General features: G+C 37.9%; 1 long non-coding RNA gene across 1 annotated transcript in view; it reads left to right on the top strand.

Annotated features, from left to right (window-relative positions):
• Positions 1–9,685, top strand: part of LOC118578362 — a 203,422-nt gene extending 193,737 nt beyond the window's left edge. Inside the window, exon 3 of the long non-coding RNA XR_004944252.1 lies at positions 9,522–9,685. This is a non-coding gene — a long non-coding RNA (uncharacterized LOC118578362). The remainder of the gene's footprint in view (positions 1–9,521) is intronic.
• Positions 9,686–12,758: the final 3,073 nt, after the last annotated feature.

The raw sequence follows: 12,758 nt of genomic DNA, 5'->3' as shown, positions 1-12,758 counted from the left end.
TAGTAGGTTCTTCTCTCAGGTTTATGACCACTCTAGCCGAGGGTAGTTAGCTAGGTTTCCAGTACCAGCATGAATTCCCTTGTATTGTATGAGCCTTAAGTCCAATAGCTATTGGTTACTTCTAAGACTAAAGTACCGCTGTGACACTACTCACATATTTTGTGAGGTCATTCTTGTAGTTTGTAGACTTTACACCTGGGTAGGACTACTGATTCTTCCCCTATCTAGGCAGCCTATGTAGTACCTTTAGATACTAGTAGAGCTAGTCCTTAGGGAGGAGGCTTCCATGTAAGTTCTGGCTCAGCTCCCCTAAGTCCTATGTCTAAACCATCTATGTCTTTGACAATAAGTTCTAGAAGTCAACCAAGAGGAATGACAATATCCCATACTGTTTTTGAAGATTCTTGCATTTTCCTGACCAACAATTCTAGAGAGGTTTCCCATATCTTGCACTGGGGTTTTTGTTGAAAAGTGCATAGATATTAGCTGCTGGTATCTTGTTGCTCCTTGGGCAGTAGCTCGTGCCTCCCCAACTCTGCTCTTCTTGGACTGCAGGGCTGGGTGGGACTGGAGAAACTTACACTACACCACATAGCATGCTCCATTAGTGTTTATGTGTGTGTGTGTGTGTGTGTGTGTGTGTGTGTGTGTGTGTGTGATTGTGTTGTCTCTCTCTCTCTCTCTCTCTGTGTATATATGTATGTACATGAACATATATAACATATATATATATATATATATATATATATATGTTTTTGTATGATTACATTTTAACACAACTTTCCCCAAAATTCTTAGTGTTATTTGCCTGTCTCTCTCCTACTATTACCCCTCGTCAACCCTCCCTAGTTATAGTATGTGGTATATCAAATGAGAATGGCATCCTTAGGCTGTATGTTTGAATTCTCATTTCTGAGAAGCCAATTCATAGCACTAAAAAAAAAAAATTTCTTTTAAAGAGTACAGAGAGATCTCACACTAGCAACAGAATGGCATATATGAAAACTCTAGAGCAAAAAGAAGAAACAATACCTGAAAGGAATAGACAACAAGAAATAATCAAACACAGGACTGAAGTCAATAAATTGAACAACAACAGAAGCAATATGAGAATCAGAGTTTTGGTGGCAGAAGCCAACCAGTCCTCCTTGCCTTTGAAGCACTGGTGGTGAGCACCACTACAAACAAATACATGATGGAGAGATGTGAAAATTAGAAACACAGAGTGTAGGGTCGGCCTGAATGATATGTAGCAGCCTGGAGCTTATGCAGAGGGCTCAGGCCCCAAACATGAGGCCCTGCAGTAGGATTGCCTTGGAAATGGGCAAACACAAAGGCCCAACATAAGGAAAGTTTCACTTTCTGAATTGGACCTGCTCATGGGACCACGGTGGTCTGTGATGCCACTGGAGACTGTGTTGGTGTCTGTGGTCTATGCTAGTGCCCTAGACCTTGATAAAACTTGAGTTCCATGTGGACATATGCGGTTTGTGCCATTGACTGAGGCCTTGGTGTTATCCTCCATGGGCTTTGCTGCCTCAGAGGTCCATCTGAATGTGAGTGGCATGTGTAACCACCTGAGACCATGTTGAGGCCTATGGTACATGTAGGCACTAAGAGCCATGAGTGGATTGGTGGTTCTGATATGGCCAGGGGCCATGTTGATGTCTGTGTAACTCCCCAAAGGCTATGTGGATGCCTGTTGGTCTGGGCAGCCAATTGAAGCTGTGTTGATGTCCATGGGCTATGCTGAGCTTGCCCCCACACTGCAGGAGGAGGGGTGGTGTGGGTTAAGGGGAGCTGGCTCTACTTCTCCTTGGCTGCCACATGACTCTCCACAGTTGATGGTTTCTGGTGGGGGTGCAGGTAGAAAAAGATTCACCTTCTCTTGGAAAACTGGCCACTAGGTGTTTGGCCATACTCCAGTGAATATGTGGACAATACAAAATGTACTTTTTTCCTTTTTCCATTCTTTTTTTTTTTTGGTGGGAAGAGTGGATGAAATCACAAGAGAGTGGAGCAGACATGGAAGACTAGAAGGGGAGCATGATGTGAGATTCCAAAAAAAGAAAAAAAAGAAAGAAATACAAAGAATCAATGAAACAAAGAGTTGGTTCATTGAGAAAATCAATCAGATTAATAAACCCTTAGACAAATTAACTAAAAGATGGAAAAAGATGATCCATATCAACAAAAGTAAACACAAAAGTGGGAACATAACAACAGACACCAAGAAACTCTAGATAATCATAAGACAAACTTTAACTGAATATACTCCACCAAAAAAGTAATCCTAAAAGAAATGGAGACATTTCTTGATATACACTATCTGCAAAAGTTACATCAAGATCAGATAAGAGATTTAAACAGACCAATAATGTCTAGTGAAGTAGAAGCAGTCATTAAAGGTCCAGAGGCAGATTAATTCAGTGTAGAGTTCTCCCATATTTCCAAAAAGAACTAACTCCACTATTTCACAAATTTATTCCACAAAAGTAGACACAGAAGGAACATTCCTATTTCTTTTTACAAGGCCACAATCATTCTGATACCTAAACAACATAAAGGTCCAACAAAGAGAATTGCTGACCAATTTCTCATACGAACATAAATGCAAAGATTCTCAATAAAATACTTACAAACCAAATGTGGGAACACATCTAAAAGATCATCCACCATGATCAAGTAGGCTTCATCTCAGAGATGTTTGACATAGTAAATTGATCAATATAATCCACATATAAATGGACTGAAAGAAAAAAAGCCACACAATCTTGTCATTAAATGCAGGGAAGGCCTTTGAAAAAATCCAACATTCCTTTATGATATAAGTCTGTGAGAGACTAGGGATACAGGGGTCATACCTCAAAATACCAGAAGAGATTTATCACAAGCCCACAGTCTACCTCAACCTAAAGGAAAGGCACTCAAAGCATTTCCACTAAAGTCAGGAACATGATGAGGTTGTTCACATTTTCCATAGCTATTTAATTTAGTACTTGAAGTAATATCTAGAGCCATAAGACAATTGAAGGAGATCAAGGGATAGTAAAAGAAAGTCAAAGTATCTTTATTTGCAGATGATATGATTGTATATGTAAATTACCCTAAAAGCTCCACTGGGAAATTTACACAGTCAATAAACAGTTTCAGTAAATTTGCCAAATACAAAATTAACCAACAAAAATCAGTCACCATCTTATATACAAATGACAAAGTGACTGACAACAAAATCAGGGAAACAATATCTTTTGTAATAGCCTCAAAAACATCTTAGGGTAACTCTAACCAAACAAGTGAAGGGTTTGTGTGATAAAAAATTTAAGGCATTGTAGAAAGAAACTGAAGAAGATAGTTAAAAAAAAAATGGGAAGATCTCCCATGCTTGTGGACCAGTAGGATTAATAGCCACCCTACCAAAAGGTATCTACAGATTCAGTATAATCCCCTTCAGAATTACAATTTGAAAATACAGAAAAATGGGATAGCTAAAATAATTTTGAATTATAAAAGAATTTCAGAGACATCATGGGCCCCAAATTCCACCATAATACAGACCTGTAGTTAAAAAAAAAAAAAAAGAATAGCATTGTTGTAAAAACAGACATTGACCAATTGAATCAATTTGAAGACACAGACATACAGTCACACACCTTTGAACACCTGATTTTTTTTAATCCAGAAATACACTCTGGAAAAAAAGACAGAATTTTCAATAAATACTACTGGACAAGCTAGATGACTGCATTCAGAAGAAAGCAAATAGATCCATTCTTAACACCCTGCACAAAACTCAACTCCAGGTGGATTAAGGACTTCAGCAAAAGGACAGATGCACTGAACCTAATAGAATAGAAAGTGGAGAATAATTTTTAACTCATTGTCAAGAAAAAAGACTGTCTAACCCAAAGACCGTTAGTGCAGGTACTAAGAACAACTAATAAGTGGAATCTCATGAAACTGAAAAGGTTCTGTATGGCAAGACACTATCATGAAGACAAAGCAGAAGGCTGCAGGATGAGAAGAGACTTTTTACCAAATATGCAACCAATAGAGGTCTAATATCTAAAGTACAGAAAGAACTTAAGAGAAAAGAAATAACCCAATTTTAAAAAGGTACAGATCTCTAAACAGAGAGTTCTTGAAGGATGAATCACAAATATTTGAGAAACACATAAATGTTCAACATCCTTAGTCATCAGGAAAATAGACACCAGAAATATTTGGGGATTTTATCTTACAACAGTCAGAATGGCCAAGGTCAATAAAACAAATGAGTGCTCATGTTGGTGAGGATATGGAGTAAGGGTAACACTCACATATTGTTGGTGTAGTGCAAAAGTATACAGCCACTGTGGAAATCAGTGTGGCAGTTCCTCTGGAGGCTGAGACTAGATTTACCTCAAGATACAGCTATACTACTCTTGAGCACATCGTCATTAGACTCTACATCCTACTACAGATACACTTGTTCATCCACGTTCATTGCTGCTCTACTCATAATGGTTAGAAATTGGAAATAGCCTAGATGTCCATCAACAGACAAAAGGACACAGAAAATGTTATATATTTACATAATGGAATATTATTCAACTGTTTAAAAAAAAGGAATAAAATTCACAGGTAAATCAATGGAGCTACAAAAGTCATCCTGAGTAAGATAACCCAGACCCCAAAATAAAAATATAGTATATATTTGCTTATATGTGATATTAACTTTTACATTTTTGAGAAGCAGGCTATAATCCATATACCCACAGAAGTATAGAGTGAGGTATTAAGGGTAAAAGAAGGATTGCGAAAGGAAGGGAAAATGGAATATACAGTTACAGATGGACTAGGGGAGGGGAGTGTACCAGGCTTTTTCTTTTGTACCACCAACCAGCTCCCAAATCATGACACAGAGACTTCTTATTAGTTACAAATGCTCAGTCCAGCTTAGGCTCATTTCTGGCTAGCTCTTTTAACTTAAATTAACTTGTTTCTTTTTATCTACCTTTTTACTTTTCTTTCTGTCTGTATATCTTACTTCCACTGCTTCTCATGTCTGTCTGGCTGGCTGGCAGTGACCTGGCAGCTCGCCCCAGGCATGTCCCTCTCTTTCACCCTCATTCTCTCCTCCTCCTTATTAGCTCATTCCTCTTCCAATTCTAGATTTCTCCTTGTAATTATCCTCTCTGCCTGCCGGCCCCACCTATCCCTCTTTTGTGTAGCAATTGGCTGCTCAACTTTTTATTAGACCAATCAGGTGCCTTAGGCAGGCAAGATGAAACAGCAATACACCTTTTCATAATTAAACAAATACAGCAAAAACAAATGTAACACATCTTTACATCATTAACAAAGGCAGCAGAAACAAATGTAACACACCTTTACACAGTCAAAATAGTAATATTCTGGGGCATAAACAAATTTAACATGTCTTTACATAGTTAAAATAATATTCCACAACAGGGAAGATTAGAAAAAGAGGATTAAATGGACAGGAAGGAAGAGGGAGGCAAAGAAGGGAATGGAGGGATGGACATTTAAAACTAAGGCCATTTGTGGGATTATATGGAAAACTTCTACAGTAGAAGCTTCTTAAAAAATATACATATATAAAATGAATTACCAAATAATGAAGGAGACAAAGTTCCAACTAGACATCTCTCACCACTAAATGAAAATTCCATTAATGGGAAGGAGGTACATCTAATTGAGTTTTGGCCAAAGCGGGCCCCTGGGATCCCCACAGCCCAGGTTGGTTGCTTACCACAAACTAATGACAAGGCCCTATTGCTGAAGACAACACATATTTTACTCATTGGACATGGAGAAGTTGAACTGAAGGCCTACTGAAGCCTTCACCCCTCCTGACTAGTGTTCATAGTACTGGAAGGTACTCTGCATACTAGCAGAGGAGAAAGGTGAACACCAACCTAGCTGCAAACCCTTCCATCTTCAATGGGATATGCTGGTGAGATAGTGGCACAGACATTGTGCAGGTAACCAAGCACCTGACCGTACTTAAGATCCACTCCATGAGAACTAGTCCATCCCTGACTCTGCTCAGGTGGCCATAAACCTGAAACGAGATAGGCCACGAACCTAAGAAAACCAACTACTACTGTTCTACTAAAGGAATTTAGTAATAAAATCACTCCTAAAAACATTCTGCTACACTCATGGATCAGTGTCTTGCTCGGCTATCAGTAGAGAAGCCTCCTCCTGCAGTAGACAGAAACAAATACAGAGATCCACAGCTGGACAATGTAGAGAGTGAGAGACCTTGGAACATGGTCTGAAATGAGATGTCAAATCTCCATCAAATCTCTTTGGATCCCTGAGGGAAGAGAAGGGGGAAAAAGGTAAGAGCCAGAAGAGATGGAGGACCAGGAACGAGGCCTTTTAAAAACAGCATATGAACTCACAGAAACTGTGGGCCTGCAATGGTCTGAGGCAGATGGAGCCGCAGCGCCGAGAGGAGAGGTGAACACAAGCTCCCATTCCAAATCCAAACTATCTCAGCTAATAACCACTTGTAAATGAAAAATTGGTTTTCCCCAATGAGGACATGGAGTTTCACTGGATATACACACCACCCTTAGGGCCAGGCCCAATGCCCAGCAAAGGACAGACAGCACTAACTATATCAATGGTGGTTTTAGAGGTATTTTGTCTCATAATGCTTTGTCAGTGCAATTTTTTTTAATCTTACAGGTCATTTGCTTCTTTTTCATGATTTCCAATTTTATATTTTTTATGGAATTTCTGTATGTGTAAATATTCTTTTTCTTTGTTTTATTTTTCTTCCTATTTATTTGTTTTGTATTATTCTGGTGTATTTGATTTTATTTTTCTTTCTTTACTTTTTATTTGTTTTCTTGGTTTTTCAAGACAAGGTTTATGTATGTAGTCCTGGCTGTCTAGAACTGGCACTATAGATCAGCCTGGCCTCAAACTTAGAGATCTGCCTGCCTCTGCCTCCCGATTGCTGGGATAAAAGGTGTGTGCCTGGCTATTTATTTCATTTTAAATGCCTGTTTGTTTTCTAATGAGAGAGAAAAAGGTGTAGATTTTGGTGGGTGGGATGGTGGTGAGGGTGTTGGAGGAATTGCCAGTGGAGAAACTGGTTAGAATGTATTTCATAAAAATCTGTCTTTAATACAAAGTAGAGTAAATGAATAATTTTCAATAAATCAATAAGCAATAGTCACTGAAGAGGAACTACAAAAACACCCCCTTCTGAGAATTGATCAATAATATTCCTTTTTTAAACTAAAATAAAACAACATTAAAAGCAAATTATGTCTTCCAGGACCAAGACACCCCTGGGGACTCATTTAAACCTGGTAGATTCAGTACAGGCAGGTCCTGTCCCCTCCTTCCAGGCTGAGCATGTGTCCCTGTGTAAGCCCAAGGTTCCAAACAGCCAGCTCATGCACCAAGGACAGGTCCTGGTCCCTCAGCCTGGGCGCCTCCCTGGAGGACATGGAGATGGAGGAGAGGGGCTGGGGTGGGGGCGGGAGGCGGGAGGACAGGGAACCCATGGTTGATGTATAAAATTAAAACACATAATAATAATAATAATAATAATAATAATAATAATAATAATAAAATTTTAAAAAAAGCAAATTATGTTACTTTTACCTTTTTATAACAAGAGACTGTGACAATGTGTGAGAATCAGTACCAAGTTCCAGATGGCTGCTTCCAAAGCAGGCAGCTCTTGGAAATTCCTCACCCCAAAGCCATTTGTGTAGCTTGAAAATTATGCTTCTAAATTGCTTCACTGTTACCTGTCTACCAGATTTCAAGAAGCTTCTGCTGTAGTAGGTTCCCATACAATCTCACAAATGGCCTGAGTTTTAAATGCCCATTCCTCCATGTTATCCCACATGGCTGTCAAGAAACTAAAAAGAGTGCCACTTATGAATGTTGGTTTCCGTTATTAGATAATTGATTTGATCATTTTTGAGCATTCTCAAAGCAGATAAGTAGAAATATTTGGCATGAATAAAAATAATTTTCATCTACAACAAAATTAAGGTTGTAGGTTAATAAATATCAGAGCTTGAATTGACAGATTGGAAATTTCAAGTCATGTGTGTGTGTGTGTGTGTGTGTGTGTGTGTGTGTGTGTGTGAGAGAGAGAGAGAGAGAGGTAAAATACTTGTTTTAAATTGAAGCGTGAACATTTATTATCCATTATCCCTATACACAACTCTGCTTTTTCTGAAATATTGTATTTTAATGAGGCATGAATTGGACTGGACTTCGGACCCTTGTTCTCTTACCATCCCTACTGAAAAGGGACAGTCACTATCTCACTGTTGAGACTTTGAACAAAGTTTCCATGTTGCCTTATGGGAATGCAGGTGCATGGTAATATTGTGGCTTATTAAAATCAGGTTTTACACCTCTGTGTCCATGATCCTGTAGAACATAACCATTCAAAGGAATGTCCCAATGGAATTAGTAAAAAAAAGAATAATTAGATAGATCGATGATAGATAGATACATAGATGGTATGGTTGTAGGTTTTAAAAATAAAGGCATCTGTTCTTAGAGATTCCTCTGGGAAGACCACCAACTAGCCATTCCTGTAAGTACCTTTCAGCATTCCTAGTGAACTCTGTTGTTTGTGTGGCAGGCATCAACACAGGAAAAGTTGGTGATTGTGCTTAGGGATTTTTCTCCATCAATGGATGTCAGAAATATCTGTGAAGTTTAAACAAAATATGTATCTATATGGACATTGACTGGATCATTAAATGTGTGATTGATTGATTGCTCCAAGACTGTTATATGATCACTTTCTTAGGCTCCAGCCATCCCTTTGTGTAGAGACACTAAGTCCAGTACACTTGGAGCTGGTAGAGACTGTGTCTCAGGGAGCAGCTGATCTTGGATGATCCATTCTCTTTATTATCTTGTCATCTGTATCTTAACATGGAGAGTCAGGGCTGCTGAATTTATAATAATACTTCACATTTTCCACTCAAGGGTGTTTCTCACACATTTTGTTAAAAAGGTGACCTAAATTTTCTACTCTAAATGCTGACTTTTTGTGGGATGTCAGAACTCACAAAATATACTGTTTGGTCCATATCATCCTGTGAATTCTGCTGTTGCTGCTGATAGATTTTTTTTCTCTGTGGTATCTCAATGCTCAATTACCTTGAAAGTATTATGGGTGGAGTCAGAAAAATTGAGTACTGGAGGTGGTCAGTTACAGGAATATTGATGTATATTTAATAATATGAGTGAGTTTTAATATTAATAGCATTTATTAATACTTGTAGACTGAGCAGGTGACTGAAAGCATGGCAATGAAAATGTGCTCTGCACAAACACCGTCTGAGAAGGACACACTTCAGCCTTCCAGCTTTGTGTTTCTCAGCATCCTGAGTGGCATTGTATAGTACCTTACACAGTACTTTATAATTCCCTTATTGATTGAGTAGTGAAGGCCCCTGGTCCTAGGATGTGGCTCACCATTTTTCAATTATAATGAAGAAATGTCTTGTTTGTTGCAGGCATGTTTCAAGAAGTTGGCTTGTGGGACTTTGAGAGATGCTGCTATCTGTGACAGGCTGGAAGTATCATGATCAACTACTCAGTTTGGATTTCACCCAGTGGCCATGAGCTTTGTTTGGTAGACAGCAGGGGCTGGATTTTTAAAAAAGAGCAAACCAGGTAAGGCATGAGGGAGACATCTGCTCATTCATCACTTGCTCCAAGGGCTTTGGTATGCTTCCAGGATGTACTGAATAATGTATAGCTTTGCTATTTGTTTTCTAAGTCCACTGAAGAGGTTGTTGAAGAATGAGAGTTTTTTGCTTCACAATGTAGACAGTAGGAATTGAGACTTTTTCTCTCAAGGGAAGCATGGATTTATTTTAAGGTGTACATTAAGCATGCTTGAATATACTCTAGATTTTAATTTAATGTAATAGCCAAAACTTGCAGGTGATAGAGATTTCCTCTGTAAGCAGGTATTCTGAACTCTACTGACATCAGAAATCATACTTTTGAGGGTGCAGTGGGGAAAGTGTTGACTTGACATATTCATATTATATACAACATAGAAACATAAATCTGATTTCATCATATGTGATCCTATAAATATTCTTTATGCTTGCTTCAATTCAGAAAATTATACTATCATTCTTGCATTTATTTCTTGAAAGTATTTATTGCTCTGCATTTTATTCATGTAGTACCCAAAATGATAATGCATACTAAGATTGGTTTGGTTCAAAGAATATATAAGAAGAAATTCATTCAAATCTTACTTAATTTTGGGGTTTCACTCTGGAAACTTTTAATCATTACCCATGAGCAGACATTATTTTTCACATTGATTCTATTTCACTCTAAAATACATTTAAAATGATTTGCAATTACCTGTGCAAGCCACATTCTCTTTGACTTGTATTTAATGCTTCCCTGTGTTTAATATGTTGGAAAATGAAGTTTTCTTTAGATTCAAGTATGGACACAGAAAGCATAGGGACAATTTTTTAATGTAGAAAACAATGGGATGGGGTAACTGTATCATATGAATATTTGAGTTCTTAAAGCTTTTTGCAGAAAAGCCCTTTTTATTTTCTGAAAAAGAATGATGGCATTTTCTCAATATACTATATGTATGTAAAGTACATTAGAATCTAACATATTTGCATGGAAATCGGGCCTTCATGATATCTTGCATATTATATATTAGAGAATGACACATTATAGTCTAACAATCATTTGGGTATTAAGTAGGACTCCCAAGCTGTCAGCAATAAATTAATTATAAAAAATATAACAAGAATAACTTCCAAACCATTTATCAACATAATGATACCAACCATGCATGCAAAAAAAATCACAATCTCATAGATTCCAAACTTTTTGGAAATTCTGTAGATTGTCAAAAAACATGACAGAAACTTTCATGTGACAGCCTGAGCTAATGGACACCTTGTTCTTCTCAATGCCACAGTGTGTCATCCACATTTTGAAGTTTTACAGATCTATAATAGATCAAAATGCCAGATTCATTACTGGGATAAAGATCAATCCAGCCTTATAACACTCTTCGATTCAATCTTTATCAAAATTTTGTATTTCACTCTGGAAACTGCTGATTATTACCCAAGGTTAGACCTTATTGTAATCCTTACATGTTAGACTCTCTGGTTTTTAAGCTTGCTTTTGATGAATACAGAGTGATATTTATCCTAATTGTGTTTATTTTAGCATTTGCAACAAATGGAATTCATATCAAAATTTCAAAGTTGTTAAGGAGAGTATTGAAAGGGAATAAAATTGTCTGTTTCCAAGGAAAATGCTCATGTGACAATATAGTTAGTCATTAGCTTTACACAAAGGGAAAGACCTCTATTGTTTGTAAAGTTTAGTTTTCTGTAGGATATTTTGTTTCTGTGAAAGTCATTAGTTTGGGGAAAAGGTGCAGGAAGCAATTTGATCCAAGCAGTATAAGGAAGCAGCTTCCTTTGCCACAGTCCTTTGAAATAAATTTTGTTAGCGACAGCACACAGAGATAGCACCTCCTCAGTAGTGGATGAAAACACAGTTGATAGGTATCCTCTAGAACACATTTTCAGCTAAAATGAACTATTTTTAGAATGAAAAGAAAATACATACATTGCCATTTTATCATTTTCATTAGTATTGCATTCATTTCGTTATCTATTGTCTGAATGGCAGCTATCTGATTTTATTGTGACATTGCTTACTATTTTAAAAAAGGCAACCTGAGCTTGACCTAATGTTTGGCTGTGGGTTTCCGCATCTGTTTCTATCAGTTGCTGGATGAAGCCTCTCTGGTGACAATTGAGCAAGACATCAATCATGTTTGTCTTTCTGGGTCTGGGTTATCTCACTCAGAATGATTTTTTTCTAGAAGCCAGAGAAGTCAAGAACACCCCTAAGAAAACCTACATAATCAACTAACCTGGGCTCATAGGGGCTCACAGAGACTGACAGACAATCGGGGAACCGGCATGAAACTGACCGAGGGCCTCTGCTCATATGTTACAATTGTGTAGCTTGGTCCTCTTGTGGGACTGCTAACAGTGGGAGCAGGGGCTGTCTCTGACGCTTTTGCCAGCATTTGGGTCCCTATTCCTCACACTGGCTTGCCTTATCTAGTCTTAATTTGAGGGGAGGTGCCTTGTCTCACCACAAATTGATATGCCCTGCTTTTGTTGATATCTATGAAAGGCTGCCCTTTTCTGAATAGAAAAAGAGGAGAGTGGATGGGGGGGTCAGAGGGAGTTGAGAAGGAGGGACTGGGCAGAGATGAGGGGGGAGGGAAATGTGGTCAGGATGAAAACAAAAAGTGTAGTCTTCCAAGTTCTATTTCTAAAAAGTTTATAACAAAGCCATGAGATTTTTGCATGATTTGTAAGCTTAGAAACAATTTTTCTTTCTGGAAGCACTCTTGAAGGAAAGGTTTGCCTAGCTCAGGATTATATTACTATATGTTTGAACATAGAAACAATATTAAACTATAAAGACAGAGTATGAAAGGCGAGATTGTTTTCCAAAGTACTTCTAATAATAGTTTATCCCATGTAGTGGAATAGAATCCCCAAGGCAGTTTGTGAAAAAACATTTGGGTTTCCTCTGTATGCAGTGTGTCTGTCCTCACACCCAGTCCATTGCTTCACATTCTGAGGCCTTCTGAAATATAATCTTGAAAAGTTTAGTGGAGCAGTTGTTCTAGCATGAAGAAAAATTACATGAACTTAAATGATTTC

This window comes from Onychomys torridus, chromosome 2, assembly GCF_903995425.1.
Source record: "Onychomys torridus chromosome 2, mOncTor1.1, whole genome shotgun sequence".
NCBI classification, from domain to species: domain Eukaryota; kingdom Metazoa; phylum Chordata; class Mammalia; order Rodentia; family Cricetidae; genus Onychomys; species Onychomys torridus.
Note: the sequence above shows the minus strand (reverse complement) of the source record. Positions and strands in the feature narration are given on the sequence as shown.